Source organism: Callorhinchus milii, unplaced genomic scaffold (genome assembly GCF_018977255.1).
Source record: "Callorhinchus milii isolate IMCB2004 unplaced genomic scaffold, IMCB_Cmil_1.0 Scaffold2, whole genome shotgun sequence".
NCBI classification, from domain to species: Eukaryota; Metazoa; Chordata; class Chondrichthyes; order Chimaeriformes; family Callorhinchidae; genus Callorhinchus; species Callorhinchus milii.
Genome location: NW_024704743.1, coordinates 82,254,711 through 82,279,937, shown reverse-complemented (window position 1 = coordinate 82,279,937; position 25,227 = coordinate 82,254,711). Strand labels below are relative to the sequence as shown.

Sequence of the window (25,227 nt, the reverse complement as noted above, 5' to 3'; positions counted from 1 at the left end):
TGGGAATCCCCTCAAATACATACACCTGGTAATGATTTCATTTCAAACTGCAAATGTGGAGATCTCAAATAAACAAAACTGTTCCCATCCCCTCCCTTTTAGCGGGTTTTATTTATTCAGAGGTTTAGAGGGCAAATGTTTCAGAAATAAACACGTGCAGTTTTCACTCTTGAATCACTAGCGGTCAATCAACATTGCTAGTATCAGTCAGTGTGACTTTTTTTAAAAAAAATTGAAAGACAACTATGGTGACAAAGTTTAAAAGACATCTTTGGAACAAAGATGTGATAGCTCTTTGTAGAATTCTTTTTAAAATGCTGTTTGCCTGTATGCTATGTAAAGACGAAAAAATGCACAAAAATACAGTCACTGCACTTTACAGTTTACTATTTAGTTAGCACCTTGAGACATCTCCTGACATGAAAGGCGTCATATTAAACGTAAGGATTATCATCATAGGGTGGTGGACATTTTCATGTTTCTTTCCCGTTGATCAAATTGTCTCTGAAACATAACATTTCCAATGGAGATTTTAGCTTAAATGGGATATAAAAACATAGAAATAAATGAAGAATGGTGCATGATAGCATACAAAGTGCCAACCAGACTCTATTTTCAGGTGACTAAAGCACACGCAAGACAGACATTCTTCCTCAATATTTCCTAACCAGGAAGGTTGAGATTGGATCTATTAATGCATGCGAACACTCAGACTCTGTCTCCCATCTGAGTACTCCCTTCTCATACTCGATAGTTGCTGCACACGTTTTGCCAGTTGATTTAAACAGAGACAGATCCCAGAGAAAGTGACAGTATTGGAGGAGAATCCGATTGTCAAAGTTACAAAAATGTTTTGAAATAGTTGTTAGGGAGAATAGTTTCCACTGGTCAGTGAGTCAGTGACTAGAGGGCAGCAACTTAAAATAATTAGCAAACAAGCGATGAAGAGATTAGGAGCAATTGTTTTTACACAGAGTTGTTGGTATGTGGAAAGCTCTGTTGGGTGTGGGGTCTGAGGCAGGATCTATATTAAATTTCAAACTGGAATTCAATAGATATCTATAAAGAAGTAAACAAAAAACAGGAATACAGAGAAAAACACAGACGAATGGAACTGAATGTTTAATGCGCCTTTAATGCTGTAGTGACTTGTATTTGAAGGCGAACGTGATGGCCACCGACTAAAACTCTTTCAAAGAACCTGCAGTCAAGATGGGCTAAATGGCCTTCTTCTGTGCTACAAAACTTCTATGGCTGGCCAATTATATAGGAAGGATGATATTTATTGGTTACCAAGGCAGCAGAAGGTAAAAAGTGTTTCAATTTTGTATATCCACAATAAACTTAGTCATTTGGGGGACAGGGGAAAAGACCGATATTAGAAAGGTCAAGCGTTGCTGGGGGGTTGAGCATCTGCAGTACACTGGAAAGATCTGAACTGAGGAAGGAATTTGATTGTACATAAGTGTTCTGGTCAGATAAATTGGTTACTTGCTTCATGGCCGTTTGTGGAAACTGCCGTGTGTTAGTTGCTTGCCACATTGGCGTATTCATACACAGTCACTACATTTAATAAACGATTAGATGCATTAAATGCAGTAAACGTTAAAGGAAGTAGAGACTATTCTCCCAATTTCCCATCAACAAATTTCACTTTTAAATCGATGCAGAACTGAAAACTTGTCCCAGTGGAAAGAAAACTTTGCTGTAAGAAACTCTCATTTTTATAGTACATATTAAACATCTCAAAGTACTTTACAGTAATTATCAAATGTAGTGACTGTGTATTTGTAGGCAAAAGTGGCAGCACATTTTGCACACAACAAAGACCCACAACCTGCCATGAGGCAAATGGCCAATTAATCTGAGAGGCCTGTTAGCCAAGACATAAGGAAATTCTCCCTTCTCTTTTGAATAGCGCTGTAGGATCTTTAAAAGCAGGCAGATGGGGCCTCAGTTTAACAACTCATCAAAGGACAGCAGCTCTGACAATACAGCCTTCTCCCCCCACCCCCGATCCCCACACCCCCACGGCACTGCAGCGTCAGCTTGGACTACAAACTCAGGTCCTGATCTATGTACATCCGATGATAAACTTATTGTGCACGTCATTCCATATCATTTGTACCAATAACTTATTTCTCAACAAAGTCAGATTTACATAGCACTGTGTCATGTGAAGCAAATCCTGTCCCCTAGATGGAGGAAAACTGAAAATATTAATTTCCATAACCTTGCTGGATTACAGTCAGTTAAATCAAAACATGACAAGGGGAAATCTACAGGACATTGTACTTGAATCCAGCAAACTCCTATTTTATGTTTTAAAAACGTAAAGATGCTAACAGCGCCTTACATTGGGCAGCTTTTATAAACTAAGGATCGCATTTTTAGCAGATATCAGTTTTATTCACTTTCTACTGGTTCACCGATAACCCAACTAGTGGACACAGGGTTAAGTGAAATAACATAATAAATAAATAACAGCTGAAACATGGAGAACTGTAGTTTAGTGCTTAGAGCACTCGCCTCGCAAGCAAGCGGACCCGTGTTCAATTCCCAGGCAGGGCAAAACCCTAGGCAAGTTTCCTTACTTACTCCACACACACGCCTCTATTTACCTAGCAGTAAGTAGGAAGCTAGTTATTAGGCTCTTGGCGGATCACTTTTCCGGGTGTAATATTCCCTTGAAAAAAAAGTAATAACAAGAAGAATTTGGTCACTCAAAATTCACGACAGCGTGTGGGACACTGCTCTGCGCAACTGTCTGCTGCATTTCACCCACAAAATATACAGTCAATTCACTTGACAGTATATTCTGTGAAGCACTTTGAGACGTCTCAGTGTGATAATGCGCTGCATCAAATGCAAGGATTATTATTATAAGTGGCAGGTTAAGTCAAAGAGTGCACAGTCTTCAGAAGTATACTTTCACCTTCTACATGTGAGGCTGGTCAAGCAGCCATTTTGAGTGCCGTGGCAGCTATTTCATTTCATGCCCTGGAGAAGGTGGCCATTTTAGGTGGATGCAATGTGCGAGTGACCACAGAGTTCAAAAGTGCTTGAAGAGTGAAAGTCTGAATTAATAAATTCCGTGTGTTTGTGTATATGTGTGGTGCGTGTGTGTGCGTGTGTTTGTCTGTGTGCGTATACATTTGTCGTGGGGGAATAAACATAGTATGACATGGTATTTACAATTAACAATGGTGGGGGGGGGGGTTCAGTTGTTGCAATGATAACCATCCAGCTACAATCTATTATCACCTCACAAATCTGTTCTTGCTCAAAGCCTCGTAAGTACCCTCAAATATCTCACGTACAGATATGTTTCATTCTGCTAGTTATTGTAGTTTTTAAGATACTTGCATGGAAAGTATGGGAACACTTCATATCTATTTTAACCAGCTCTCCGACTGGGACAGCAAGCACAGCCATTAAAATTTCACACTTAAAGATAGCACACGAGTGTCGTGCAAGCTTAATTCCGGATCCCTTTTCAATTCACTCCCTTCCCTTCTCCCTTCCCCCATTTAAACAGCCTTGTTTCGCAGCTGTTGCGAAGATGCTTGATCACTTAACATACAAACATTTTCCATTTAATGACTGACTCTTTGACCGTGCCTTCAGCTCCCCTCTCGACTCTCTCCCCCTCCTCGCTCCCTCCCTTCCGTCCCCTCACCCTGACCATTTCCCCCCTGCTCGGGTCCTGACCCAACTGTACAGCACCTTGCGAGGTCCTCCTGACGTGAAAGGCGCTCTGTAAATGGAATCTTGTTGTTGTTGACTCAAATATTCACAGTATACAAATAAACATTGTGAGTTTTTTTGCTTCTATATTCTATTTTCCCTCTCTATAATAATCTTTGAATTTGATATAGCGCCTGAGACGCCTCAAAGCACTTCACAGAATATACTCTAAAGTATATTAACTGAATATTTTGTGGACGAAACAACAACCAATTGTGCCATGCATACAATATCCTAAATACTTCTACATCATGCCAATTCACACCTTTTAGTAGCTTAATGAGTATAATATTAGCAGAGCTCTAGATAGGGTGACCATATTTTTTTAAAAAACCAAATCCAGGGAAACAATTTTTTTTAAACTTGCCACAATTTCTGATGCTGGCAGTACCGGAGAAGCTTGTTGGTTTAATGGTTGTATTTCTCTTATGAGTCTGTAAGTTTTAGACTTGTATTGTTCTTGCTCAGTTTGTTGCTGAACTCAAGACAGGGCAAATTTGGCCAAGGACACAAAACCTCATCTGATGACTGTCTCCAGAAATCAAGGATGTATGGTTACCCTACTCTAGGAGCCTGTTAGTTGCCTATCCTCTCAATTAGATAAGAGCATCCTGTACCATGACCAGAAACTTTAATGTGGAAAGACAGGAAAGAGACTGTGGTGAACAAAGAAATAAATAAAGAACAATTTATTTAGACATCTGAACAATAATGTGGAACTATTACCACAGAGGTTTATCTATTTGGAAACATAATTCATAGTATCCTGCTCACTACTATAGTACTGTGACAAGCAAGTCAGTCTTCTAGTTGCTCATTGATCAATGGTCTTATTGAACTTGATGCCAGGCTTCAGAGGGAGCTTTTAAAATTAGATTTGGACAACATTGTAAATTTAATATCACTGGAAGTTGTACATGGATATAGAAATTCAACATGTTTATTGTTAATAACACTAGCATTTTCATAGTATTACCACACAATAGGAATAATAATTCATTAATAACACTAGCATAGTGGTGCCTATGATGTTAAAATTCACAAAGGGTTAAACATGTAATTGATTTCAGGTGTAGTTAGTGTATTTGTGGCTGGCTGCAACAGTCAATTTATACATTGCAACGTCCCACAAAGAACCATGAAGTGAATGACCAATTCATCTGAAGACCAGGACATTGGGGGAAATTCTTCTCCTATTGAATGGTGCAATGGTATCTTTAACGTCCACCTGAACAGGCAGCCTGGACCTCGATTTAGTGTCTCCTCAGAAGGATGGCACCTCCAACAATGCAGCACACCTCCAGCACTGTAATGGGGTGTCAGCCTAAACTCCAAGCTCAAACTCCCCAGGTGGAGGCTTGCATCCGCATCTTTCTGACCCGTTTAATTAAATACAACCATGAATATTAGATTATGATTATAAATTATTAATAATGGATTCTAATATTAAATTTGTAAACCATCTGCCTGAGAAGTGCAGGGCACCTTTGAGGTGAAGGGAAGATGACCAGCAGCTCTGGGTGCAGCTCTGACCAGCAGAGGAGCTCTTCAGGACATATGTACATTAGCATTTGAACCTCATGAGTTGCTCCAATTTGAGGACCACCTGTCAGAAAATCTTCATGTTCCTATTGTATGGTAATACTGTATATAATATGGTGACAATATACAGTGCATTTTGCTGTGTGAAAATATATTTAAGATTCATAGTTTGTATGTAATAATTCAAAAGCTTATGTTGCAATAATTCAGAACTTCCTTCTTCTCAGGCCAAGCAAACCCTGATGTTCTCAGCACTGAGACTGTTTGTGATTTCAGACAGCCAAACCCTAAACATCATGGGCATATCAATGCAGCAACAACAACAAATTACACTTGTATAGCGTCCTTCATGTCGGAAAGACATCTGAGCACATATCGCTCAAACAACTCATACACTGAGTGTCTATTGCCTGTGGAAACTAACCAGGTATGCTTTCCCTTCTCCTCACACCCAAACAACCTCCTCTAATAATTTTGATATTATAATAATACATTTTTTTGCATTTGATGTAGTGCGTATATCATGTAGATATATCATGTTGTTGAAATGTCTCAAAGCACCTCACAGGATTTTCTGTGAAGTGAGCGCAGTATAGTAAATACTGTGTGTTTGTAGGTGACATTACACACCAACATCAAAACTTGCATTTATATAGCACCATTCAAGTGGGGTAGCGTCTCAGAACACTTAACAGTGGCGGAGACTGACACTAAGCTGGGGGGAGGAAGGAGGTGACCGTAAGCAAGGTGGAGACAGTTCTAAAGGTTTGGGGCACAGTGGCTGAAAGCATGACTGCCAATGGTAAAGCGGAGTGGACATGGGACAAATAGGAGGCCGGAGTCAGCCGAGTGGAGGCAACAGGTGGTGGAGGGGGAATAAGCAGGTCAGAAAGGTAGGGAGATGCCAGGGAGTGAAGAGATTTGTAGACGAGTGTGAGGGTCTTGAAGTCGATCTGTTCTGTGATCGGGAGTCAGTGGAACCTGGTGAGGACTGGTGTGATGGGGGTACATAGTTTAGAGCGGGCGAGTATTCGGCTATCGAAGTTCTGAATTAGTTGGATTTTGTGTATAGTGGCGCTGGGGAGACTGGTGAGGACGACATTGGAATAATTGAGGCGGGAGGTGACGAAAGCTTCACTTTCACAGTCACCACTTTACAGCATAGACTGTAAAGTGCTTTGAGATTCTCAACAATGTGTTGCTATGTCAAATGCAAGATTATTTTATTCCACGAGTCAACAAATCATTTTATATAACAGCCAGCAATGGCATTGTGAATTAGTGTTCTTTGGATTGATGGGTAATACCGTAAGGTTAGTTCCAAATACATCTCACAACAGTGCTTTTAAGACATAGCCAAGCTTCAACAGTAAACCAGTTCATGTAGCTTGGAGGGCTCCTGAGAATCTGATGCACAATTTTAAATACAGATATTACTCTTTTGAAGCTAATATGTAACTTCTTTTCAAATTAAGGATTGAGAAAAAAAAACACAATTCATGCAAAAGTAACTGCAGTGGTACTTCTGATAATTCTCAGCCAAGGAATGCCTGGAGTCAAACTGAGCTCCCGTCAACATGTCTAAATTCAAGGCTTGCTTTTGAGTACAGTCTGACCTGAACACTCTGCACTACTGAACCATTTCTTCTGCAGTGCTTAATGAGTAACTATCTTTTGTTTCTACAAAAGCCCCACTCGCACACTCGTAAAAGCCTCTTCTAATTTGTCAAGTGGTTTAAAACCTTTTTGTTTTGAACTCCAAAAATAAAAAAAACTTCCAGTTTCTTTCATAGTTGAACATTCTGCACACTGTCTTAGCCAAACTATTAAAGCTGTGGACATTTAAGATGCCACATCCAGGCAGTTTCAAATAAATAGGATGGAAGTGCTCAGCCCAAAAGAGTTATTTGTTGCCCCAGATTTAAATACATAGTGGAGTTTGAATACTTGTCTTTATTTTAGATAGAGGAAACTGAACAGAGCATGGTGCAATATTATTGATAAAACAATTACAAATAAAAACACACAGCTAAGCATCTTGATCTCTATCACCAAACAACCAAGGAATGTATTATTTATAACCAGCAACAATAATCCACGCATTTAATGCAGCTCCTTTCACTTCAGGAGAACGTAAAGGAATGAATCAACTAGTTTTCCAGTTATAAAACTATAACCACATTTCAATACTGTAGACACAGAAATAAAAATTTGATCCAGTAGAGGGTCATTTGGCCCACAGTGCTACCCCACTGAAACATTTCCCAGCCCCTTTTACATCTCAATGTTGTGTTTATCTAATTCCCTTTTCAGTGTGGTGATTAACTCAATCTTCAACAGCCATCTGCGTAGGCCGTTTGACATCCCAGTGGCCGTTCAACATCCCAATCCCAATGTGTGCGTATAAACAATTTCTCCTAAGCTCCCCTTTATGCTTCTGCTAAATCTTAAATGTATATTCTCTTGAAAGTGGAATTTGCATGTGGAGGTGGGGTGCAAGGAATTCTCACCTTAGTTTGGTCTGGAAACTCTTAAGTATGGTGATGGGTCAGACACCCGGCTGACTGAAGCAAACGTTCTCTTGGTGCCAATTCCAACCAATGGAAATAACTTGTTTTTGGTTCATGCTCTCAAACCGTTTCAGAATTTAAAACGTTTTGATTCAATCCTCTCTTAAGTTCAGCGAGTACAACCAAGATTGTTAAATCTTTCATCACAACTATTATCCTTTCATCCCTGGTATCATCCTAGTGAATATATACTAAATCTTCTTCATGGTGCTCATATATTTTCTATAAATAAACATCCAAACCTCCATAAAGCTGCAGTCTAACTAATGACCTGCCTCTAGGAGGGGGTGCAGCGTAGATTTACTAGGTTAGTACCAGGGATGAAGGGGATGAGTTACGAGGATAGGCTGACCAATTTGGGCCTATATTCTCTAGAATATAGAAGAATTAGAGGGGATCTTATAGAAACCTATAAGATCATCAAAGGGCATGATAGAGTAGATATTGGGAGATTGTTTCCCCTGGTTGGAGAAACTGAAACCAGGGGTCACAACCTTAAAATCAGAGGCCAGCCCTTTTGCACTGAGTTGAGGAAGAACTTCTTCACTCAAGGGGTGGTGAATGTATGGAACTTGCTACCCCAAAGGGCTGTTGACGCTCAGTCCTTGAACATATTCAAAACTGAGATAGATATGTTTATATTATGTTAATCAATGTCACGTCTCCTAATTTTATATTCAATGTCCTACCTATAAAACTGGTATCCTATTGCCCCTTTTATGACTTTTTTTTATCTGCAATGTTATTTGACCTGGCCACACAGATCAGACTGTACTGACAAATACAATCAATAGAATAAGTCCCCAGATTATGAAATGTTAAGTCTTTAGTGGCTGGACATCGTAATATAACAACTTGCATTTATGTAGCACCCTTTACATAGAATTAGGACTCAGAGCACTTTGATAATAATCCTTGCATTTGGTATTAGCGCCTTTCACGTCAAGAGGATGTCAAAAAGTACTTCAAGGGATATATTGCATAGTGGAGTGATTATGTTTTGAGGATGAATGCGGAAGCCAATTGCATACAGCAATGTCCCACAAATAGCCATGGAGTGAATGACCAATGTTATTTGTGGGATTATTGGTTCTTCTCTTTTTGAATAGTGCCAAGCGATCTTTAATTCACCTGAACAGCCAGACAGGGTCTTGTTTGATATCTTATTCAAAGAATGGCAATACAGTACACCCCAGCACCGCACTGGAGTGTCAGCTGAGACTATATGAGTTCCACATCCTGATTTGGAGCTTGAATCCACTCTGACTGAGAGGCGAGAGTACTACCAACTGAAACAGGCTGACACACAGGCTTATTAGAATTATTGGTAAGTTCATATTGAATGAAGCAGAAAACCAAGTATTTTCTAAATCAGTTAATACATTGAAGAATTATTACAAATCTCAATGAGTTAGCACTGCTACCCTACAAACAACTTGTCGATGCCCTAACAGTCTTTTCTGTGTCTATTGGAACCTACATCAGACTGACTGGTTTAATAATTTCTTTTGTGTGCAGTACAAAACTGGTTTGAAGCATGACTCAATGCTTTCACCACATTTAGACATATTCTGCCAGGGAAGGGAAAATAATATCAGGATGGTTACGCGTGTGGGTAGGTGAGGGGAAAATAAAACAAATGAATAACTCTGTACTTTGAATTAGACTTGGAGTGGAGAGGGAAAGTCATAGCTGCAGCCGAACAAACAATTACTCTCAGCTTTGTCATTAACATTATTAACAGTGCGTTCACTAGTTTGGATCCATTTCTATCTTTTCTGTTTTGCTGCAGGGTATTGTCCTGTGGATTTGTGGGAAGGTTGTCTGGATGGTTAGGTTGCTCTCTGCTTTCTGAGTGGAGGGCTGCCCAGTGCTTCATTCCAACCACTGGAGTGTAGAATGAAAGTGACATCTGGAAAGGTGAGCGCACATGTGCCAGTTTTCTTCTCTACTCCCTAAAGGAGGCGGAGGGGGGGAGGGGGGAGGAGAGGAAGGAAGAATCTTGTCTCCTTTGTCCACCAGAGAAGAGACAATTTGGGTCCTGTAGGTTTTGAAAGCCTAAAAGTATATTCTATGTTCACACACAACATATACAATCACTCCACTTCACAATATATCCTGAGAAACTTGAAAGGTTCTATATCAAACGTAAGGATTATTCTTATATTTCTAGGGTAAACACTCCTAAATACAGAAAATCTCTGTTATACCCCACCCCTGATGGGTGACACGGAGATGTACTCGGAGCAGTTTTAAGTCAAGCACAAAAATAGGGAGGAGTCACACCTCGAAAATATGTGCCACTAAGCTTCATGTTTAACTTAACAGTAATTTAGATGTAGCATATTATTCTGCAATCAGAATAAATGGGGACTTTGGAGCTTCTGTGCTCAATGTGATCTCAAGAGATACGTTACCTGGAACAGTCACACTGTAATACTGGACACATTGTTAAACAAGGCTGGATTTTGCACATCCAGACGAAAAGCCTGTCCTGAGTAGGTTTATTAGAAATCAGCCCTGGACTGGTAGATAGTCCATGTGTTACAGTTACAACTTTGCAATAGAGGTCAAACACTTCCCAGTCCCTAATATACATTATAAATCATAAATCTGCACCAATTGAGGGAAAACTTTGAAGAGAATACAACAAGACCCTCACATTTGAATTTAGAATTCCTTAAATTTGAGAGGCTCTTGAAACTCTGCTTAGGGTTTGAAGCAGAAGCGATGTTGTTGGGTTTAGGAAAGGCTTAAGTACTGTGCTTAGAAAACAATTATCCCAAATCCAATTTTATGGGTTAAACATTACCAATTGCACCTCTGGCACTGATTTGGATCAAATCAACTTGGTTAACGTAAAGCAAATAAAACAGCTGTGAGAGCTTGGTCTTCATCCAATGGTAAGATGGCATTCAATAAATGGTTAACATATTGTTTTGTGAGTTTCAAAAACGCAACTAAGATAAATACTTTGGCTCTGAATGACAGCTCGCCCTTATGTGTCACGTCCCACCAATATGCCCATAATCATAGTGCAAATGCTACATTGATCATTAGTGGGATGAAGGGAACAGACAAGGCTAAAACTGGCTTGTCAACTGAAATTTTAAATTCTGTAATAAATTGTTTAGTCAGCACAAACCTAGTAACCATTTTCATTCATGACAACTTCAATAAAGCCACCAATTAAAAAGCTCACATTCCCGCCGGGAAACAGACGGTTCATTACTCTATGGTTTCAGCTTCCCGTCAGCAGCAGCTGCTCAAAAGAAGCAGCCTCAAACCATCATTACAACACAATTGGGATCGGTTTAAAAGTGACACCTTAGCTAAAAACTTTAAAGCACCTCGAAACTATTCCACTAACAAAAAGAAAAGGCTAAAAACATTACGTTGACAAAGCAAGCCTTTCAAAAAATGTGCCAGATGTATGAGGTGGCTAGTGCTCTATGCTATGTTACACTGGGGTTTGCTTTACATTTTAGGTACTGAACAGGATCAAACTCCTTGTCTTTTGAGTAACCTCTAAGTTTGGTACTTTTATAAGAAAGTTTTTGGTCACGACTTTAGACAGGAGTGTGTCACAGATTGGAAATTCACTGCATGCCTCATGAAGCTTCACATCCTGCACGAGCCAAAAAGGCACTAAACCATATAATAATTAATATCATTTGTACATCAGCAGTGCTAACAGACACTAACAATGAAATGTGGCAGGGAAGAGAGAAAAAAAGTAAAACGTTTTTTCAAAGAATGGAAAACAAAAATTTAATAATTGATAATTGTTCCCGACAAATAATAATAATCCTTGCATTTGATATAACGCCTTATTACATCTTGAAGACGTCTCAAAGAGCTTCACAGAAATATACTGTAAGGTGAATTGACTGTATATTTTGTGGGCAAAACACGACGTTCATGAAACCAAATCATTTGGTTTCATTAATATCATGAATGTGGATTTAGCAGGAACATTCGATTATTGATTATTGACTGACCTTGATAACTGGCCTCACTGTAATGAGGCAGTCATTGTTAGAATGCTATTTCCACTAGCAGGTAGATAATAATAATCCTTGCATTTGATGTAGCGCTTTTCATGTCTTCTAGACATCTCAATGCGCTTCACAGAATAAACTGTAAAGTGAATTGGCTGTATATTTGTGGGTGAAATGCGGCAGCCAATTTCGCACAGCAGTGTCCCACAAACAGTTGTGGATTGAAATGACCAATTCATTATTGTTTTTGTTTGAGGGATTATTATCAGGTGTGGAGTAAGGAAACTTGCCCAAGGTTTCACCCTGCCGGGAATCGAACCCAGGTCTCTCGCTTGCAAAGCAAGTGCTCTAACCACTGAGCAGATGAGTGACTGACCTGGGGACATAATAAAATAATCCTTGCATTTGATATAGTAGCCTTATCACATTGATGAGATGTGTCAAAGCACTTTAGAGGATATACTGTAAAGTGGAATTACTGTATTTTGTGGATAAACAAGGCAGCCAATTTGCGCACAGCAATGTTTTACAAACACCCATGGAGTGAATGACCAATTTTGTTCAATGGATTGTTGGTCAGAAAACCAGAAGAAACTCCTTTCTCTTTTCTAATAGTGCCATGGGATCTTTAACGTACACCAGGCAGACAGGACCTCGGTTTAATATCTCATGCGAAGGACAGCACCTCCAAACAATGCAATAACCCTCCTTCCCAGCACTGCATTGGAGTGTCAGCTTAGACTATGTGATTTCAACAACCTTCTGACTCAGAGGTGAGAATGTCTCCACTGAGGCAGGCTGACACATGCACATAGTTATAAGAGCGAAAAGCGGAGTTTAGGAGAATTTGTTTTCACACAAGAGGATGTAGAATGCCTTGCCGAATAAGGTGGTAAAAGCAGAATCCTCTGCAGGTTTCAAGAGGTAAGTAGACAGACAGGTACTTGAAAGATGAAGGCTTGAAGGGATATGGGGATAAGGCAGGGCAATGGGATTGAATGAACAGCTTGTTGAGACTTGGGGCAGACTTGATGGGCCGAATGGCCTCCCTCCGCACTGTAAACTTCTATGATTCTAGGCTCAGGGTTTGCTTTCCAATTATTGACCTATTTGATTCCCTCAAATTGTTAGCACGTATGTCCAGTCACTGCAAGATGTTCCTTTTTGAATTCCTTGATCACAGAATCCCATTAAGAGATACCTCAAAATGAACCCTATTGTCTTTATCCTGTATATAAAAGGTCACTTGTAACATAATAGGAATATTTTAAAGGAAGGAGGTATTCACCCCTCAAAAAAAAGTATTAGGTTAAAAATAACTATTATATTAGTGAATGAGTATTTGCAGTCAATCATTCAACAGAGGGCGACTACCGACAACAACACAACTTCTGACAATGCTGCTCTTAGCCACCGGGCTAGGTCTGCCATTAAGCTTTGTGCTTAACTTAACAGTCGTCTAGGTGCAACACATTAATCTGCAGGTTCCTTGCAACCAGAATGAATTGGGCCTTTCGGAGCTCTCTGTGCTCAGTGTGATCACTGAGATATTATAAATGGAATAAACTGAAGCAGCCACAGTGTAATAATAAGGGATTTCATTATTAAACCATGTCTGGATCTTACACCCCTGTATAAAAATCCCACCCTGAGTAGGTTTATTAGATGGAGCACCCCCCCCCCACAACTACAATATCTTTCCCTCACCTCTCACTTACCCAACTGAAACTGACAACTCAACTTGCCGTCTGGTGAAGCCCGAGGCTGAGTGGTAGCTAGGTCAGGCCAGGTCTCCCTTGCTGCAATTCTTTGTACTGACACACTACGCCATTCGACAACCCCACCCCCACCTCACGGTGTGTGGTTTGCAAAGAAGATCCCCCCCCCCCCCCCCCCACACACACACACACAAAGACAGATTTTTCTCACGAACCTCTATGTACAATTTCGGAGAATCTCCGTCTTGTAACACTGGGTCTCGACTGCGGCGGGGAATTTGTTAACGTAGGACTAAGGTGACTAAATCTGTAAAAAAAAGTTTAAAAAAATGTAAACAATTTCTCTTCAAACCCAAACAAGAAAATAATCAAATTTCTGTATTACGAGTTTTTACTATCTCTGCTTCTCCAATGCCTCCATTCTTAGTGAGATGACACAAGCTGTTTTAGCAATGAATATATCCGTGAATTATTTCAACATCAGCCTCTTATGTTGGTTCACAACGGCATATAACTCAGCAAAGCATAACTGGATAAACCAGTCTCCCTTCTCCCCTGTACCTGGTTAAGGCAAGAAAATTGTCCCTTCCCACTGAGATGAAAAAAAGCATAGCTTAGCCAAGCACTTCCCTGTTAAGAGTGCAGAACAGTAGCAGTACACTTAGCAGGCCATGTGGTAAGTACACCACAGTAATAAAAGTACAGTTAATAAAAGTACTGCAGCTTTCATTCACCTCTTTTTCCTCTCGCTCCCTCATGCCCTGTCTCTAGCTGGTAGTTTAACACAGTCCAGGCTACAAACGTGATTCATTACTTTTCTTCTCTTTTTGGTTTGTTGGTGTTTGTTATTGGAATTTTACCTATTTTGGATGGACCAGAAAGGCAAGGTTACGGTAAAAGAAAATAACATTTACAGTATATTTCACTGCAAGAATCAAATGCACCTGTCGTTGGCTTACAATGTTTTTTTCTAGCTATCTTTACAGTATTTAATTCAACGTAGCCTACTAATAACTTGTATTCCCCAAGTGTTACACAACAAATTACAGCACAATTAGTTATCCCCCATTTAAGGACTATCCAACCCAAACTTCTTACTGGATTGTACAGCCTTAAAACCTTGAGAACAGCACAATGCATGTCTGGACCACCTACAACTGCTCTGGTGGTTAAAAGAAATAGAACAAATAAAACTCTAGCAACAAAGGAAAAGGTAACAACATATACAAGGTCTCTTAAAGTAGTTTTTTTTAGAAAACCATTTTCAACAATGTATTTTTTGTTGAAAGTCACTTGGTAAAAAAATTATTTTCTCTTCAATTTGATTTTAAATGGAATAATCTGTGCTTTTTTCCCCCCAGTGTCCAGCGATGATGTGTGCACATTGTTTTCCCAGGAATGAGCCCGGAATTACAGCCTGGTTTCCCAGAGCGCCTTGGGAGCACTGCATCTCAGGAAATAGACTTGTGCTTTCAAGCACCATGTTGGTACTTTAAACTCACATAGTCTACAATGACATTCCAATGAAGTGCTGGGGGAGTGCTGTATTACTGAAGATGCCACCTTCGAATGAGTTTACAGCGCCTTGGGAGGTCCTCCCGACGTGAAAGGCGCTCTATAAATGGAATCTTGTTGTTGTTGAGATGTTAATAATAATAATAATCCTCGCATTTGATATAGCGCTTTTCACGTCGGGAGGACGTCCCAAAGCGCTTCACAGAACACACTGTAAAGTGAATTGACTGTATATTTGTGGGCGAACGCGGCAGCCAATTGCGCACAGCAATGTCCCACAAACAGTCTTAGATTGAAAATGACCAATTTATTATTGATTTTGGAGGGATTATTATTAGGCGTGTGGAGTAAGGAAACTTGCCCAAGGTTTCGCCCTGCCTGGAATTGAACTCAGGTCTCTCGCTTGCAAAGCGAGTGCTCTAACCACTGAGCTACAGGACTCCACAAACCCAGCCTACTTATGACTGACATTTTGGTGTGATATACAGGGTGGACATGTTAACCCAGGCCCTACCTATCTGTCCAGGTGGATGCTAAAAATTCTTTGCACTATTCAAAAAGAGAAGAGTTTCATCCATTCTCCAAGCCAACAATCCTCTAAGTAAAATGAGTCATTTACTTCATGGTTGTTTGTGGGATATTGCTGTGAGCAAATTGACTGCCACGTTCACAGGCAAAATACAGTGACTATACTTTACAGTAATCTGTGAAGCACTTGGAAATTATATTTATTATTACCAAGACTGCCACAGAGGGTTAACTCAATCCATTGGCAAGCTTGTGACCTTGGAGTCAGTTCAGTACCAAGGAGACCACGCTCACATCTTCTCTCTCCCCACAACAAACCCCACCCCCACCCCCCCGCCCATAAGGAAAATCACTAGTTGGTCACTCAGCACCATAAAGCGCAGGTTTGATCCCTCACCGGTGAATAGCCAGTAGCAAAGGCCCTTCTACCGATAGCTCAGGTACACGTCTCTAATAACAGAAATATAATCCTTGCATTTCATATAGCGCCTTATCACGTCTTCGAGCAGTCTCAAAACGCTTCACGTAATATACAGTAAAGTGAATTAACTGTATATTTCGTGGGTGAAACGCGGCAGCCAATTGAGTGACCAATTAATTTTTTTTGAAGGAATTTAATCCATTGAGAGACGGTTCCACCAGTTGGAGGCACAGAAGTTGCAGAGCTTGATTAGCAGGTAGAAACACAGAGGCAGACAGAAAGAGGAGTGAGTGAGTGGCAGAGAGAGTGAAAGGTTGGCACAATGTGGTATTAATATAACAGTTTAGCTCTTGAGGGACAATGTTTTAGTTAGCACTGTAGCCTACTTATGACTGACATTTCGGTGTGATATACAGGGTGGACATCAAAGATCCCATTCGTAAATGAAAGGGAGTTTCTGCCTCCTCTTGGGCATGAGTAAGGCAAAGGCAAAAGAAAGAAATAGGGATGAATGGAACAGCAGAAAGAAATATCTCCATGATTCAAACTTTACAAAAAAAAACTACCTGTAGGAATATGGGTGGAAAAACAGGGGAAACTGCTTATGCTGTTTTACATTGGACAGCGTTCAAGTGAGAGCACTGACCCCAGAGGGTCTCCGACAATCTGCCCATAACTTTTAATGTCCCACGTTTCACCTAGAAGACGTGAAAAGCGCTATATCAAATGCAAGGATTATTATTATTATGTATTAGTTTTATTCTGCACAGGCATGGATTGTATGAGATCATACCTCCATACATTATTCAAAAAGACAAGGAAGTTCCCCCAGTGTCCTGGCCAACAATCCTCCAGATAAAACTAATCATTCACTTCATGTCTGTTTTTTGAGAGATTACTGTGCTACAGCAAATTGGCTGCCGCATTCGCATACAAATACACAGCCAAAACACGGTACAATAAAATACTGTGAAGCATTTTGAGAAGTTTCCCTACTTCCACCATTCACAAACTCCAGCTCTCCAAAATTCTGCTGCTTGGAACCAGCAGCAAACTCTGCGCGATAATCACCCTAGTTTTTGCAACTGTCCACTATCTCCCTATGGATTGATTCCTAGGCCCTTACCCTCACCTACAGATCCATCCACTCAAGCCACTGGCACCTTCTTATCTTGTTGATCTTCTGCCCTACTCCTCTGCTCATCCCTCCTCTTGGCTAACTAAGGCTGCTACACATCCCCTGCTCTCTCTGCACCACCACCACCCCTAATGTCTGCAACTCCCTTCTACGCCAGTGTCTCGCTACCTTTTCAGTTTTGTCAGTACATATCTCAAAACTACCTCTTTGAATACCCTCATGGCCATCCCTTCTTCCCACTCCCCCTTTCATGTCTGCCCCTGTTCTTGTAAAGCGATCCAAGATGTCACCCTACATCAAGGTGCTATATAAATGAAAGTTGTTGAAATTAATTTGGAAAACAAAAAAAGAACACTGTCTTGCTTAATAACAGTATTAAAATCTCATTACAAACTAACATCTATTTTTCAGTTTACCAAAGCTAATTAAATCAATACTTTCTGTAATGCATTTGTGTGGAAAAAGTTATTTCTGGAAATGTAGCAGTAAATATCTATTCACAACTTGTCCTACATCCTAATAAATCATTTACAATCAATTATATAATCTCAGTTTGAAAGGCAGTTATGTTTGTTGTAATACGCCAAAAATAACGCTTCTCTGCTGCTTTTAAATAAGAGACCTGAGAAGTTCAGATCCAAATTACATATGAGGTAATATTCAGATTATACCTGGGATAATAATAATAATCCTAACATTTGGTATAGCGGCTTTCATGTTGGGAGGACGTCCTAAAGGGCTTCACGGGATATACACCAAAATGGAGTTGCTATTTTGTAGGTGAATGTAGCATCCAATTTGCGCAAAGCAATATCCCACAAATTGCTAGCTAATTTTATTGGAACAGATCCAGATTTTACTAAATAAATTCAATGATGTAGGTAAATTTTTGAGGCTATTATTCACATATATTATAAATCGCTGAGTAAACCATATAGACTTCATTAAAATGCACTAAAATCACATACCTATTAATTAAAAATAAGATTGATTTCTAACCCAACAAAATCCATTTTAGGGTGAATCATCTTAATTGACTAACCAGATTAAATCTTGCAACCTTTCTATGAAACATATTTCAATCTTAAATTACAAATATTATTTCCTTTTCCCTACAAATCTTACTAGGAAAGGGTTAAACACAGTGCTGAACTTCAAGAACTGAACTGCAGAGAGACTATACAGTACATCAAATAACAGGACATCGAGGATTCAGCCTTTGACAGACTTATCTCAGTCCAATAAACATAGAACACTAAGGTACAAGACACAAAGTCACAAGCCACCCACTCACCATAGATATTGGTACAAGGTGTCCAAAATGAATCAGTTGGATCACTTATAAATGTCATGTTATTCAAAATGTTACTAGAAATATTAGAGGACTCTTAATACAGTGAAGCTCTATTGTAATTGTTGTCAAGGCAACACCAGATGTACTGTAATTTGAACCTACCCAAACTTGCATTTCCTAGTCCACCCTATCCTCTTTCATTCCAACAATCCACTAGATTAAGAAAAATGGTCATTCATTTCATGGATGTTTGTAGGCACTGCATGTGCAAATTGACTGCTATGCTCACCTACACAGTCACTAAACTTTACAGAAACATTGCAAAGTGCTTTTGGATGTTTGGAGGCGATAAAACACAACATTAAATGCAGAGATTATGATTGTATTATTCAGTCTTCTTAAAACTCAACTTTCATTTGCATTCTTTTTCCTCTGAAGCTGAAAAATTCTAAATTGACCATAAACCACATTCAGTTGAAATGTTTTTTCAAACAGCAAGGATCTTACTTATAAGAATAAAGTACACAATTACACTTAAAGTGCCAGATTAAAGGGCAAGCTTTCTACAGCCAACAAACATATTTGAGAACAAATAAAAGTTCTTACTAGTATAAATTAAGACTTTTAGAAATATTCTCCACGTTTCTCTCTCTAATATATACACACACACACACACACTTCAGTACACACAAAAAAAGTGATTTGAGACAGGAACTGGTTTTCAACAGAAAACATTTCTTTGTAAGACTGATATTATCATGATATGGTAAAGGCGCAGGCATAAAGCTGCGAAACCCATGAGCAGATAAGAGTTAAGGTGAATTATCAAGCCCATAACCTCATAATTTACTTCAGTTGAAATGTTTTGGGAGTCAGTGAAAGACAATGCGACAATCCTCACTGATGAATATGTTTTCTGTCTAATGACAGCTTCAATGTATCGTTTGTGGTGAGTCATCCTTCTAACCTACCCATAGTCAACATATTGTATTAGAACAGCACATGCAACATGAAAAACATTGTGGATAATTGATCCAGAAAGGCTGTTTCAAGTACTGGGCAGAAGTGGCCAAAGCGCCTTTTTGAAGTGGCCAAAGCGCCACAAAACATGCAGGAGAGGAATGGTTTTGTTTTTGGGACTCCCACATACAGTATCACTTTTTAAAACATTGACTCCAAAATAAATTAACCTATTTCTCTCAAACAAACTCATGAGGAAATATTGGAGGCGGATTCCATCCTGGTTTGTGTAAAGATTGTTGTGAATACATTGAGAGCTGTGTATATTGACTAGAAACATAACAGAATCATATCTGAGAATCCAGGTCTCCAACTTTTCCAACCAGCAACAGTTTCAACACTCAAACCCATTTCGTGCTTCGCTAAGTTCACAAAACCACCCCATTTACAGCAGGAAGCGTTGAGTCATCGACCAGCATGAAATAAAGATGATGAAACAAATTCAAACAACTTCTGAAACAGGGATATTTTAAATGAAAGTTGGAAGAGTCATGAAACAAAATAACATTTGCAAGAGCACATTGAATTGCAATTTGTTTTAAAACACAGTAGGTGAGGGGAATAAAAGAGAAGGCAAACACAGGCCTTCTATGTGCCTGTGGTTTTATTTCATCTGCCACACCCACAATAAGCTCCACTAGACAACACTAGACAGCACACACACCAACCCCTATTTCTACCACTTACAATTGCTGACACCTTTATCACCTTTAACTTTTGAGAACACTGGATTTTGTTTGTCAGGCAAAACTAAATTTGGGGCTTATTGGACGTTAAGAGGTGCATCGGCTAAAACAATAGAAGCTCTTTCACTCAATCACAATCAGAATGGACATTTGCACCAAGAAGTGTGTTTGAGCTAACCACCACCACCACATCTGTTTACATCACACAACTACAAATTTATTCTGTGAACCTTTAGATGATTTGAAATACAATTCTTAGTGTAACCGGTTCAAAGTTAATTTACCCTAAGGTGTTTTATTTGGGATCCAACTTATTTTTATACAAAAAATGTTTTATACACTTAGAAAACACAAACAATGCACATGAGGTTGGCTTGTTTGCTTTCTCTGAAGGAAAACAGAGCCAAGCAACATTTAATCTAGTGATTCATTGCCACAAACCACATAAATTGAATTAGGGGCCACAATGAGCTGAACACTGGGACAGTAAATTTAACTCAGATCATCTTACAACACCACCAACTTGCTATATAGCACCCTTCATGTGAGTAGCGTCTGGAGCATTTAACAGCGCGTGGTTTGTCTCTGAGCAGGAAAGAGAGGGGAGGCGACAGTCGAAGAGTCTTTAGTTGTGATTTGAAGATGGGCAAAGAGGGGGGGGGGGCAAGACAAAGTGGTTGAGACAGGAAGTTTCAGGACCTAATGGCTGAAAGCATGGACGCAAATAGTGGAGCGGAAGGCATGTGGGACGTGCAGATGACCTGAGCCATTTGAGCAAAGGTGGTGGGTAGAGGGGAAGAGAGCAAATGGTTGTAGATAAGGATACTGTAGTTACATGAAATAGTACTGGAAATTCGCAAAATCACACAAACAGTCATACAAACTTATTCACAACAGCAGTAAGAATTAATGTCAATAATAATTCTTGCATTTGATACAGTGCCTTATCATGTTTTCAAGACGTCTCAAAGCACTTCACAGAATATACTGTAAAGCAAATTGACTGCATATGTTGTGAGAGAAATGTGGTGGCCAATTGCGCATAGTAGTGTCTCACAAAGTCGTGAAATTAGTGACCAATTTATTATTACCTTTTGGAAGGAATTAGTACCCCCAGAAAAGTGATATGCCAATCGACTAACAACCGGGTTCCTACTTACTGCTAGGTAAACAGAAGTGTGTGGAGTAAGGAACTTGCTCAATGTTTCGCCCTGCCGGGAATCGAACTCAGCTCTCTCGCTTTCGCGGCGAGTGCTCTAACCAACGTTCATTGAAATATTATTTAATTATAAGCAATCAGGTGCCCAGTCAACATTGTCACACACTTTGGGGGCACCCTTCTGATGTGAAAGGCACTTTAGAAGTATAAGTTGCATTCTCCCCCCCCATCCCCACAACTATGAATTTCATCAGCTGAATTTTTGTAAATGTTTAACAAAAATGTTGGCAACAATATTGTTTCCTGCAATTGGGCTATTTATGAGCAGTATAAATTTATTTATATAACTGAACACCAGAGGCCCTACATTCCACTTAGTCTTAGTCTGTAATGGCCATTTTGTCTAAAAATTTATATTCGCACAGAACAATGGCAATTTCTTCAAATTCAGTCTTAATTTGGTAGCTGTCTATTTTTAACAAATGCGGGAAACTCACTTCAATTTAAAGTCTTCCACAACCGATAAGCAATCTTAAACATTGAAAGACAAAAGGAGTGTTCCCTGCTAACTCTAGTAACACTTTCAGGGCATTAGGATTCACAGCATTTCACCATTACAGGCAGCACTAGCAAGTTACTAAACTTATTTGGGAATGAAATAATTCTGTTGCTTCCGCCCACAAGTTAAAAGCATGGTTAGCATCTCCTAAGATCCTTCACTTACTTATTTTGGCCCCCAGGTTCAAAGATACTGTAGAACTCTTTTCTCTCTGCACCCCTCCCACTGCCACCTTAAATAAAATACAATGAAAACAGTGTTATTTAGTATAGCTGAAAATGACCAGCCACGGCATCCTCTGTGCTGGTCCAAGGCCAGGTATTTAAGTAGATTTGATCCATCCGTCCTCTTATAACACCAGAGAAACCATGAGGGTAGGCAACATGCAGCTGCTGCTCCCTATGCTGGCACGGTTCCAAGGCAACGGGCCTTGTGCAGACTGAAATGATGATCATTTCATATTTTTTTCATTAAAGGAAATTAAGACGCACACTATTTTAATAACAGAGCAAATGGATTTTCAAAATGGCCAAGAACACACTGTGAAATGTGGTGGTGGTGTTGTTTCAAAGAAATAACGTGCAATCAGCCTTGAGAGTCAGTCAGTCACACCTAGAGAGTCAAAACAAGGTTGTGTTTGGGGGTTGGTAGTGGTGTAGCTCCATGCAAATTTGCTCTGCAGATGGGAGCAGTGACCTGAGACAAGTTTTTGTTTTACATAATCAACGGAACATTCAATTTTGTTGTTCAGGTCTAATGTTCACTAGTTTTTTAAAAAAAAACCTTTGCTAGCTGTTGTTGTATACTGTAATTCCAAGTCACGAAAGCTGGTAAGCAAAGCAGGTAGGATAAGACAATATTGGGATATTAGTGTGGGATTCACTGATGTGGTTTTCCACTGGCTTTCACAACAAAAAATCTGCACATTATTAGGCTAAGCATGTGACACCGGGCTTTATTACCACAAGATGTTTAAAATATATATATTTCTATACACACGCAATTGTGAACACATATTTCTTTCAAAGTGTTTGCTCTCCATCCTCAAAATCCCTCCAAAACAAAACAATAATAAATTGATCATTTTCAATCCACGACTGCTTGTGGGACACCGCTGTGCGCAATTGTCTGCCGCGTTTCGCCCACAAATACACAGCCGATTCACTTTACAGCATATTAGTTTGAAGCGCTTTGAGACGTCGAGAAGACGTGAAAAGCGCTTTACCGAATGCAAGGGGGGGGGGGGGGGGGGGGGGAATCTTCCCCGCACAGTGGTTGCGAAGCGCAGAGCTTGGCCGCTCCGAAACGCTGTCCGCCTAAGAGCAAGCTCGAAAAAAGACAAGAGCGGAGAGTCCCTCTGATGCTCAGCCCCTCACGTGTCCCTAACATTTCAAGATTCGACGGCAAGGCTTTAAAAACGCTTTGCGAAAAGCCCCCCCCCACCCTGTCCTCCTCGGCGGTACCCAAAACAACTGCAGTTCAATCCCCGCCAAGCCAGATCCTTAAAGGAAGGCACTTAGTTAGGACTGTGCCACTTAAAATCTCCAGGGTACAAGGTCTTACTCCAGGCAGCTGAACTGACTGAAAAAGCTTTGGCATTTTTGCAGCAATGCTGGGGCTCACCTCCCTGAGACTGCAGAGCAGTGATTTGGATGTTGGGGGCAGTGGGGGGGGTGGGGAAGGGGGGGGGGTGGGGAAGGGGGAAGGGGAAGGGAGGTTTGGGCTGTTGTTTGGCAGCCAGTCACAGTGCAGTAGGCCAAGGGGCTGAGACTCTCTGTCTCTTTAAACTGGAGTTGGGGAAATTTAAATCCCACGCCAACAAAATAAACCAAAGCCAAAGAGGGGAACTCTCTGAGTCCCTGTCCCCCCCCTCACTCCCCCCACCCCTCCCCCCCCCACCGCACTGCTTCTGAAGTTTCTATCCCATTGGCACTCCAGGTGGTAATATCCCGTTTTATACATAAAAATATATATTTTTTTTATATTTTTTTTAAAAAAAAGTACCCAAGATGGCCCGAACTTGTTACATTTTCCCCATCAGGCGATGGCTTTCTCTTTCGCTTTGATGGATCCGATTGGGGGTTCGGGGTTGGATTTTGAAGCGAAATATCTCCCCCATCTGTGTCCCTCTCTCTCTCTCTCTCTCTCTCCCCCTCTCCCTCTCTGCACTCAGTCACTCACACACACTCACACACTCACAGCTCAGGGCCACAGCCTCAGCCTCAGCCCCGAATGTGAGGCTGACAACGCGCATTTCCTGCTCCACAAGGACTGCAACACAGTCATCGGCACCATTCCCACCGGGAGAGGGGGAGAGAGGGAGGGAGAGAGAGAGAGGGAGAGGGGGAGAGAGGGAGGGAGGGAGAGGGGAGAGAGAGAGAGAGAGGGGGAGAGAGAGAGAGAGAGGGAGAGAGAGAGGGGGAGAGAGAGAGAGAGAGAGAGAGGGGGAAATGTACCTTCACGTCGGCCACTTTCCACCTAATAAACGCGTTGAGAGCTGAATGAAGCCTCTGCAGCTGCGGGAGGGCGGGCGGTGCTGGAGAGGAGCGCACACACACCACCACCACCTCCTCCTCCTCTCCCTCTCTCTGTCTCTGTCTCACACTCTCTCTCTCTCTCTCTCTTCGCTTCCGATTCACTTTTAAGCAGTGTGGGGAGGAGGTATCGCCCCTGTCATGTCGGCAACCGAGAGTCGTGCACAGGCGCCATGTTTCGCCCTACTTACGGCATCGGCTGCGGGGAGACGTGTGTTAAGTTGATTTCTTTCCCCCCCTCTCCCCCCTCCCCCCCCCCCCCCGGGGTGTGTGTGTCTGTGCTGCTCTCTCTCTCTCCCTCTCTCTGTGTGTGTGAGTGAGAGGTGCAATGAGCACAGGATCTGAAAGCAGATGTGGATGTTATTTTCTCTGTGTGTGTGTGTGTGGGGGGGGGGGAGGAGGAGGAGGAGGAGGAGGGGGTTAAAGTTTCTTACCTGCTGCTGTTGGTTGCTGTTGGTGTTGCTGTGCTGTGCTGGTTGTACTGGGGCTGTGCTGGTTGTACTGGGCTGTGCTGGGGCTGTGCTGGTTGTGTTGGGGCTGCGCTGGTTGTACTGTGCTGTGCTGGGGCTGTGCTGTGCTGTACGGGGCTGTGCTGGTTATGCTGTGCTGTGCTGTACGGGGCTATGCTGTGCTGTACTGGCTATGCTGGGTTGTGCTGGGCTATGCTGTGCTGTACTGGGCTGTGCTGTGCTGTGCTGGCTATGCTGGGCTATGCTGTGCTGTACTGGGCTGTGCTGGCTATGCTGTGCTGTACTGGGCTGTGCTGGTTATGCTGTGCTGGGCTATGCTGTGCTG

At 41.0% G+C, this 25,227-nt stretch overlaps 1 protein-coding gene across 1 annotated transcript in view; it reads right to left on the bottom strand.

The window, feature by feature from the left end:
* The window catches only part of LOC103183204 (zinc fingers and homeoboxes protein 2), a 59,599-nt gene extending 35,104 nt beyond the window's left edge, over positions 1 to 24,495 (bottom strand). Inside the window, exons 1-4 of the mRNA XM_042331769.1 lie at positions 24,355 to 24,495; positions 22,064 to 22,130; positions 14,313 to 14,438; positions 13,794 to 13,885 (exon numbers count right to left, since the gene is read on the bottom strand). The gene's annotated coding sequence lies outside the window, so the exon portion shown is untranslated. The remainder of the gene's footprint in view (positions 1 to 13,793; positions 13,886 to 14,312; positions 14,439 to 22,063; positions 22,131 to 24,354) is intronic.
* Positions 24,496 to 25,227: the final 732 nt, after the last annotated feature.